This window comes from Vespula pensylvanica, chromosome 1 (genome assembly GCF_014466175.1).
Source record: "Vespula pensylvanica isolate Volc-1 chromosome 1, ASM1446617v1, whole genome shotgun sequence".
Classification (NCBI taxonomy): domain Eukaryota; kingdom Metazoa; phylum Arthropoda; class Insecta; order Hymenoptera; family Vespidae; genus Vespula; species Vespula pensylvanica.
The window spans coordinates 5,505,627-5,515,880 of NC_057685.1; the positions used below are offsets into that span (position 1 = coordinate 5,505,627).

Here is a 10,254-nt window from a genome sequence, read left to right on the forward strand (position 1 = left end):
ATGTATGTATGTAGATACCGAATCGCCAAGTGAAATTCTCTTTTCGAACACGTGCCGCTCTCTTTTTCGGCCTCGTGACGTAGAGACTGAGAGGATTATTTCTCCATGAAAAACTGATAGGTGCATGCTGCAATCGTCCCGTCCGAGTATCCGCTATTATGTAACGAACGATATCTAGGTATTTTCTAGTGAATTTCAACTGGTGCTTTCGGCTTTTTTCTCGTTTTTTTTTTGTTTCTTCCTTCCTGTTTTCATTGTTTTTTTTTTTCTTTTTTTTTCTCGTTTTTTTTTTCCAATTACCTCTGCATATACCAATTTGGTATTCGATCTTTATCCTATTATCTTTTGGTATTCACAGAACGAAAAATTCCAATGACGTCGGTAGTACAGTAAAGAGAAGATAAACGATTCTTCTTTTTAACTGTTTATTGTTTCCGTTTGAACGAGTAAAGTAGCCAATAGTAATCGTGAATAAAATGGTTTAATTCGTGTTAAATTTCGTACGATTCTCTGGTGATTTAAAGTAGTAATAGTGGTTGATGGTGGTAATAGTGATGGTGTGGTGATATGGTAACGTCAAGAGTATTTAGGTTGTGTGCAATGTCGTAAGAAGAAATGGAGAATATAAAAAAGGGGTGAGAGAAAGAGATACAGATAGACAGATATATAGATAGATAGATAGATAGATAGAGATAGAGATAGAGATAGAGATAGAGATAGAGATAGAGGGTGATGGCAACGACATAGCAGAGTTTGCATCCTATCGAGGATAAAATCGCGCAGGAGTTTGCATAACCGATGTACGGAAGGCAGAAGGAGAGGGTAAAAGAGATGCTTCGGAGGGTGGTAGGGTTTTGAGAGTGGAAAGAGGAAAGAGGGATGAAACGGGGTTGGAACGTTGCAGCAGCCGATGGATGCTCCTCGTAAAAGCGAGAAACGAGCCGACAAATACAAATTCCTTGTCTTTTTCCGTGAGCTCGGGTTACCACGCTTGTTGGGGTGTTAAGCCGCGACCCTTCACTCCCCTTCGACTCCTACCCCTCTCGACATGTATTTTAAACTTCTTCGCGTATCATCACCCTCATTCGTTCGTTCCGAAACGAGTCACGAGTTTTGCACATTTTTAGGAAAACGAATGAGTTATATCTGTTTTTTTTTTCTATTCTTTTTTCCTTTTTTCTTTTCTTTTTTTTTTCGTACGATCAATAAAATAACGAAGCAAGGTTAATTAATATGTCGAATAGTTTTTTTTTTCTTTTTTTTTTTCTTTTTAAGATATATTTTTCTCTTCCTTTTTGTTTTTCTTTTCATTTATTTTTACAATCCCTCGTCGGAATTGGACCAGCTGCATTATTTCGTACGACCGTGAAAATATCTTTTAGATACAGTTAAATTTTCTAATGAATTTGTTGAAACGTCGACTTCAGCAAGTTCGAAATTTATTAGTACGATAAGACGTGATGTCTCGTCTGTAGAGATAATTCGTCGAGTTCAGTTTCGAAAAATACGATGAAAGCTATATGTGGAAATGATTCACATAAATTCGATCTTTCCGCTCGTTCAACTAATGACCGGGTTCTTTTTATATCGCCAACCCATTCTTTTTCTTTCCCGAAAGATTTACTGCCGAATTTCAATTTTAGGAAAACGAACGAAGCCCGTTCACGTTGCTAGTTTAGAATAGAACAAGCTTCCTAGCCCTTTCATTTGTAGTCACGCAAAAGTTTATTTTCGTGCGACTCTGAGGAAAACGAAATCGTGTCCAACGCGTTACGACTATTGAGGGGTAAGGAAAGAAGGATAGGAAGAATAGATAGAATACACGAATACGTACGTTTTCTTTTGGAGAATCGTTAATTAACGCGTGGCGATTAGCGTGACGACGTCGTTGAATAATTTACGAGACAATTTAGAGCTCCTTAAAGAGATATCTATGATCGTAAAAATTGAATATCTATTATCTATTTTAAAGATTATCATATTTTTATTAAGAAGGATAAGAAGTGAAAAAAAGAGCGGATATAATTTTACAATATTTAATATATACGAGTTCAACGATTAGAAATATGATCCAATAGTAATAAGTCATATATATTTCATCTAATCTACAAATTTTATTCTTTGAATAATTATTCTCTTTTTCTTCTAAATTTTGTGTTATTATTAAAATGATAGTAGTTTCACGTCGACGATTATAAATATATATTCGTAAGTATTTGACAGGCATACAGTAGATTTATTGAAGTTATTGGGGATATTAAATCCTTTTTAATACAACTCTATTTTTTCAAGAAATCATAAATAAAATTGTACCAAGGAAGAATCTAAAAAATCAATGTGTTCATCTTTCTTTTTTTTATTTCTTTTTCTTTTCTTTTTTTCTTTTTCTTTTTCTTTTTTTTTTTTTTTTGGTTAATTTGAAACGACGATCCCGAATTTAAGATCACGATCCATCTAATCGGATTCATCATAGACAAGTGTCGACTAGTCTCGCGAATGACGTCAACGGTCTCACTATTATCCGCAATAACGATCGTGTATCGTGTTTTCGACATTTGAAATTCTCTCTCCGGTGCCAATGGCGATGGTGTTCGTGTGGCTAGGTGACACGGACGCGGCACCGGCGATACTTTCGCAAAAGCTTTCGTCGAAATATAATCCAGCGCGAGCTAGAATTACATCGACCGAGCGAAACGCGCCACGCCAAGCGGATATTTCAATTGACAACGTTGTTTCGTTGTAGAGCGCTTATGAACCGATACGGTACGGCTTTGGGCATCCGGATATGCCAGTTGACCTGTGTCCTTTCTTCTTTCTTCCCTTTCGACCCTATAATGTTTCCTTTTCTTTCTTTTAACTTTTTAACTCAAAAATATCTAATCTGTGTGTGTGTGTGTGCTTTTTTTAATAATGTTATTAATTCGTATAGGGATGTGAATATGGATGTGCTTTCTAATTATAAATTTTATATTACATTATGTACATATATATACCTTTCTTTTTTAAAATCGAAAAAATTGGATTATAAAGGATTATAACGTTTCCTTTCCTTTTCTTTATTCCACGTTTTTATTCTATTATTTTCTTTTTGTAAAACTTTGCCGTTTTATCTAACTTTGAAGTAAAAAATATCCGTATATGTACTTTTTTTCATAATGTTGTTAGTAATTCGCATTCGAAGCTTTAATGCGTTTGTTAACTATATATTTTATATAGTCATTTTTTCCAACACGACAAAAAAATTTGTTACGAAGAGTTAACGAATGAGAAATTAAAAAAAAAAAAAAAGAAAAAGAAAAAGAAAAAGAAAAGTGAAGAAAATAAAAGGAAACGTTGAGATACTTTATTTAACATATCGATGTTTCCTATTATTATATCGAAAAATCTATAATACGATAATAATCTTTGAATACTCTAGCAGATTGATCGCAAAATGTTTAATATTACCGAAATATCGAAAACGCCGGGACCGAGGCGTTCGTCCGTACGGTGAACACGCGCGTGTCGTTTCGAAAGAGCGAATAAATGTCAGACCGATCGGACGATAAAACGACATCGTGACAACGATCTTGCGGGCGGACAAGTGTTCATCGTCGTTGAAACGGAATCTCCGACAAAGGGAAAAAAACACAACAACGGGTAGTACGAGAGAAAGAGAGAGAAAGAGAGAGAAAGAGTGCCAGAGAAAGAGAGAGAAAGAGATACATGACGAACGCGTTGTCGCGTTCGCTAAGCTTCATTCCCATGGACAGAGAGAGAACACGTTGGATTATCCGACAGGAATATCATTTTATTCGACGTTGAACTCATACCGGAATACATTTGTTATTAATTAATAAAAGCCGGCGGTCGGTCTGGCACACAGAGCTATCGGATTTAAAGCTCCACCTCTCTCTGTCTCTATCTATCTCTATCTTTCTCTCTCACTCGCGCAAACCCGAGTTCTCTCTCTTTCTCTCTTTCTCTCTATCTCTATCTATATCTCTCTTTGTCTCTCTCTCTCTTTCTCTCTCTCTCTCTATATATATGTCTCCTCTTTCATCCCTCTCCGCTGGTCCACACTTTCTGTCACTCACTCGTATGCTCATTCCACGTTTCTCTGACATATGTGCGAACGCTGATTGACCCACGAGCGATCGTTCGGCCGTGAACGCAAACGGATGGCTTGGTTGCTTGCTCATTTTGCACCCACAATGGAAAATTCGAATTTTCGCTTTTTCATCGTGCACAGTAATTTCGAAGCTACTTTTTATTCCCTCTCCTTCTATCTCCGTCTATCTTTTTATTATTTTTATCCTTTTTTTCTCTTCTTTTCCTTCCTTCCTTTCTCGCTTTTCTTTTTTTTTTCTTTTTTTAATTTTTCTTTTCTTTTCTCTCTCTCTCTCTCTTTTTTTTTTTACAGTTCTTCGTCGGTTCGTCCGTTCGCTCGAAACTTCTTTCATTCGTATCTGTGCATTTTTCTTTTTTTTTTGTTTTCTTTTTTTCTTTTCTTTTCTTTTTTTTTTACATTTATCTTGCTTCAATATTTCAATGCAGTAAAACTCGACTCCAAAGGGGTGTATTGAAACAAAAGGTGGATACTTTTGAATATCCTTTATCTCGTTAGTTAAGATTTCTGATAGGAAGAAGGATTGGTGTCGCGAAATCAAAGATGCAAAGAAGTCCTCGAGAGTTCTCGGTTTCGTCCGACCAGAACCTCTATCCCAACTCTCGATTCTAGCCCACCCGACCCACCTTTATTCGACTCTGGCTCTCACAACGTCTACTTTGTTAATTACTAATAATATTCAGACGCGAGTTGGCAAGTTGGCGTTGGTCGATGAGGAGAGATATTATGTAGAAAGAGAAGGGGTGCCGTTGTGGCGGCCAAAGAGTAGTGGTAGTAGTAAGTTATAGTAGTAGTAGTGATGGTAGTGATGATGATGGTGGTAGTGGTGGTGGTGATGGTGATGGTGATGGTGATGGTGATGGTGACGGTCCGTCGTCTCGTCGAATTTCCATAGGCAAACAGAACCGTAGCGTAGGAACGCGAACGCCGGCAAGAAAAATGAATAAAATTACGCAAAAGGAGAGAAAATTTGGAGAGCGCGAAGCCGCGAGAGGGTGAAAAAGAAGATACGAACGGAAGAGAGGAGTTTGGCTCTCGGTGGTGGTTCCTGTCAGTCGTCTGACAGCATGGGGGATGAAACGTGGCGGAAGAACCAGCCGTACGAGCATGCAAAGAGTGGAAAGGATAAAGAGAGAGAGAGAGAAAGAGAGAGATGAGAAGAGCTAAAAGTGTGCAATGGTATACGATTTTTGCACGAAGGGTGAACAATCTTTTCTCTATATTTCTTCCCTCTTGCTTTTTCCTTTCTCTCTCTCTCTCTCTCTCTCTCTCTCTCTCTCTCTCTCTCTCTCTCTTTCTCTCTGTCTCTCTACCCTTTTCTCTTGTTCTTTAGTTTCTTGCACATTTTGTCGATATCGTATGTATTTCACAATTTTTGACTTATCGTACTTACGATTTATAATCGTTTCTTATTTTTATGTTTTTTATCATTTCCTTTTCCTATTTTTTATTTATTTATCTTTTTAATTTGATTTTCCTTTGATTCTTGTCCTCGTATAAATCGCAAAATCTTATGAGATTTGTTTTATTATCCTCGTCATGATTTTCGAAATTTTCTTTTAAGACATACGAATTTTGCATCTTTGAATCATCCTTCTTTTTTCATTTTTCTTTTTAACTTACCTCGCGCTCGATGTATCGTTTAATTTTTATTATCGATCGAGAAGAAGAAAGAAAGAAAGAAAGAAAGAAAGAAATTAAAAGAAAAAGATCACATTCGTTCGATTTAATAATTCATATTAATATATTCTATCTTAATTTTTATTCTTTTCTTTCTTTCTTTCTTCTTTTCTTTATTTTTTTTTTTCTTCTTCCATCGAAAGAGACCAAGAGATTCGTTCTGTGTTCGGAGAAGGTCGGAGTGGCGGATGTCAAACGCGTATAATAGCGAATGGAGGAAAGGGAGGAATGGTCGGGGGTAGCTGAGGGCTCGACGACGGGGTGAACGATGCTCGGTATAAGTCAGAATGCGGACAACCGTGTGGTTTGGGGGGGTGAGAAGTTTAAATGGCTCGTCCGTATGGTGCTTCTCCACCCCTTTACCACGTCCTACGTTTTCCTCTCTCTCTCTCTCTCTCTCTCTCTCTCCCTTTCTGCCTCTCTCCCTCTTTCCCTCTCTATCTATCTATCTATCTATCTATCTATCTATCTATCTATCTATCTATTTATCTATCTGTTTATCTATCTATCTATTTCTGTCTCCCTTTCGAGAGTGCCTATTCCTTCTTCTTCTTCTTCGTTACTCTGGAAAGTGTCAATTACAAGCGTTTACTAAATCGTTGTTTGTACTTAATTCGTAATTCCTGATGATCTTCGTCCAATGATAAAACGAAAGAATGAAAGGGACAAATTAAAAATTATTTATTTATTTATTTTTTAGTTTTATTCTTTTTAGAAAAAAAAAGAAGAAAAGAATATAAAAATCGGAAAAATTAATAGTATTGAAAGAAACTCGATCTTCTTGATAATGTAATTTTCTGGTTCGGTTCGTTATAGATTTTTTATCGTCTCAAATTTTTTATCCGAAAGATGCAATATTAATATAGATTAAAAATATAGACATTTTCTTTGGATATTGACATTTTTTTTATGTATCCTTCCGTATTGATTCTTTTTTTTTTAAATAAAATTTCTTAATTTTTTTCTCTTTCTTTTTCTTTTCTATTTTCTTTTTTTTTTTTTTAGAAACTATCTTACTAATCATGATATTTTCCGTATCTATATGACTATATCTGTATAAGTATCCATCGGATATTGAAAATGATTGAGTTGGTTTCTATACTTGGGATGAAGTAAAAAAAAATACTAGTAACAACTGCGGCACGCTTGGAGTTTAAAAATCCTGTATCGGTTGTCGTCTTTAACATCTTTAATCTTGTCAAGCTCGTTCATTTTCTTGTTTAGCTGTATTTTCCTTTTTCTCCACTTTTTCCTTCTTTTTTTCTTTCTTTTATAAAATATCGTACATGAGGTTGTGGCGGTTTGCCGCAGACATAAAATTTATAAGTATGGATCATAATACAGTGAGGCCCATGTAACTGAAACCACTTCGATATCTCTGTAAATATTAATACGTTTACTACCGAACTAATTTAACATTAACCGATGATATTGTCGGTCTATTTTAACGAAACATAATTGACGGACGTATGTAAGTACTTATCTATGTTATATCATTGATCGGGAATAATATAATTTATTATTCAAAATTATTTTTTTATTAATATTATAATTTTTTTTCGAATTGATTAAATAAAAGTGATAAAATTCAATATAAATTTAATATAAATTGAATATAAATGAATTTGAATATAAATTAAATTGAATATAAATATTTGTTCCGATGCTTTTCTTTATTTTTTCTTTTTTCCTTTTTATTATTAATTTTTACACATACAAAATAATTATAACTTCTAGATAGGTAGCTTTTGTATTTAACAGTTTTCAAAATAATTCTCCCCTTTTGATTTTTTCGATGAATATATTCGTATAAATGTCGAAGTTTTTTTCTTCTGTAATTTTTTTTTCTTTTTTTTTAATTACGTTAAATCATACTGTATTCTTGGTTAGCAAAGTCGTCTCATTAGGAGAGAAAATTTACGATTGTGATACCAAAAAAAGAGAGTGAGTGACAGAGGAGGTTGGAGGAGAGGGGAAGGAAGAAAAAAAAAAAGATAGAATAAAAAATGAATTTGATTTTGTTGCATTATTGTTTGTCATAGGAAAGTCCCAATTGATTATTGGACATAATCATCGATCCCTTCGAAACGTTAAATGACTCTACGCCATTCCGTTTGCCATTGATCAAATAAATGCGATCGCATTCCGAACGTTTAAATCGTATTTCTAACGGAATACGTTAATGTTACGTACTTAATACGGTCAAACTAAGGTACTCCAAAGCGGTTCGATATTAATTGCTAATGCGTACACGAGTTAGGGAAATATTCGAGCGCCGAGTTGGAAACTAGTTTAAAGTAATTACATGTGTGGTGTATATGCGTGTGCATATACAAATATGTGTTTATGTGTGTGTATACGACGTATCCAAACGAAAAGAAAATGTAGTTATGTGTGTTTCGTCGTAACCATAAAGTATGAAGTCAAGTTCGGATTAGAAAAGGATTGTGAAAGGAGAGGAAAAAAATTTAAGGAAAAAGAAAAAAACAGAAAAAAAATACAAAAGAGAATTTGTAACTCGACAATAACAACAAAATTATACATAATTTTTTAATGATTAGTCTTATCGTCGTTTACTGACGAGGTTATCAAACAGAGGGAAAGGGAGAGGGAGAGGGAGAGAGAGAGAGAGAGAGAGAGAGAGAGAGAGAGATCAGAATCAGGGAAGTTCCCTCGATTTGTCGCATCTGTGCACGTTAGGAAGTTACTCGCGTTAGACCGTGGCTTAAATCACTCCTACGGAGGGCCGAAGGTGTTGGCTGACTTTCGAGAGCCGTTCGAAGCTGCACGAACGAACGACCTCGTCACCCAAAGTTCATCCCCTTCGCTTGTCCCTGGTTGAAGCTACTCTTTATTACGTTGCAAGTTTCTTGGACACGTGTCGTCGATCAGGAGAACTCGACTCTTCTCTCTACCATATTTTGAGCACATCTCTCTCTCTCTCTCTCTCTATATATATATATATATATATATATATATATATATATATATTCGTGTTTTGTGTATTTTTTTTCTTTTTTTATTTTATTTCGATGACATAAAAAAATCTGATTGACGCAAGGTGATCACTCATATTTCTATAATTCTCTCTGTGTTTCTCCCTCTCTTTCTCTTTCTATCTTTGTCTCTCTCTTTCTCCATTTCTCTCTCGATTTTCTCATAACGCAAATATTCGAATATCATGATACATGTCGAAACGGCTAATTATTTCCATATTGTAAAATACCGTACTAAATTATCCTGGTCCTTTATGAACGTATGAAATAAATTTGCCCCTTAACGTCATACATAGCACATATATATATATATATATATATATATATCCATGGTTAGCGTACAAATTCGGAAAATGACGATGTAGTACAAAACTAAATTGTTAATAAGACATTAAATGCAATTAAGTCTGTTAATCGTATTAACAATATCCCCGTTCGAATTCCATTTCTCCTGGAATTTTTCCGATGGTTCGTATATTTAAATAAAACATTTTATACGTAGATACGATATACCTAAATCGTTTCAATTTGATTAAACAAATGCGTTTTCTTAATTGCAAACAAGAATTTATATGTATATTAAATTAAATTCCTTTAGATACGAACGAAAAGAAAAAAGAAATTAATAAAATAAAAAAAGAAAAGAAAAGAATAAAATAAAATAAAATAAAATAAAATAAAAAAAAAAGAAAAAGATGATAGTTCAAAGCTTAGAAATACGAGTTACGAGTTACGAGTTTACCCTGCTTGCTTTTTTTTTCTTTTTTTTTTTTTTATCGTTCGATGGGAATTCGGAGCACGAACGTGGATCATTTCTAGGATGTTTTTTATTCCTTTTTTGTTTTATTTTTTGTTTTATTCTTTTTTCGTTTCCTTTTTTTTTTTGTTTTTTTGTTTTTCTCGTTTTTGAAAAACGCGACTGAGCTAGCTCGAACGCCACGAGAACGATCCCGTAGGAGGATATACATATCTACCCCCGAAAACGAACGCTTTCGTTTACAAGGCCGAGCGAATATGATGATCGATTGCAATTTCAAGCATTCGTATGCGACAAAGCCAGTGCGTCGGGTGGATTAAATAAATTCCATAATACTCTCCACTTCGATCCCGGTGAATAATACGCGGCCTATCTCTCTCTCTCCTCTCTCTCTTCTCTCTCTCTCTCTCTCTCTCTCTCTCTCTCTCTCTCTCTCTCTCTCATGGTCTCGCTCTTGCGTGCGTATTTATTTACCGACGGGGGTGGGTGTTGGGGGTTGCGTCCGAACGCGTACACACGCATGCACGCAGATAGAAACGAATTTATAAAGCTATCACGTGCCCTGTTGTGTCGATCATCGCGCTGCTCTACGTTTTGTCCGATACAAACGCGCTTCTGGAGGGCCATGAGTACGCTTCGAATATAAATATTAAATACCCCTGCTATAGGGACGATACGCGTATAAATAAAATTAATTATTATTATCTTTTTTT

At 35.1% G+C, this 10,254-nt stretch overlaps 1 protein-coding gene across 4 annotated transcripts in view; it reads left to right on the plus strand.

Moving 5' to 3' along the window:
• Positions 1 to 10,254, plus strand: part of LOC122637072 (E3 ubiquitin-protein ligase Rnf220-like) — a 145,001-nt gene that overhangs the window by 60,842 nt on the left and 73,905 nt on the right. The gene's annotated exons all lie outside the window — the stretch shown is intronic.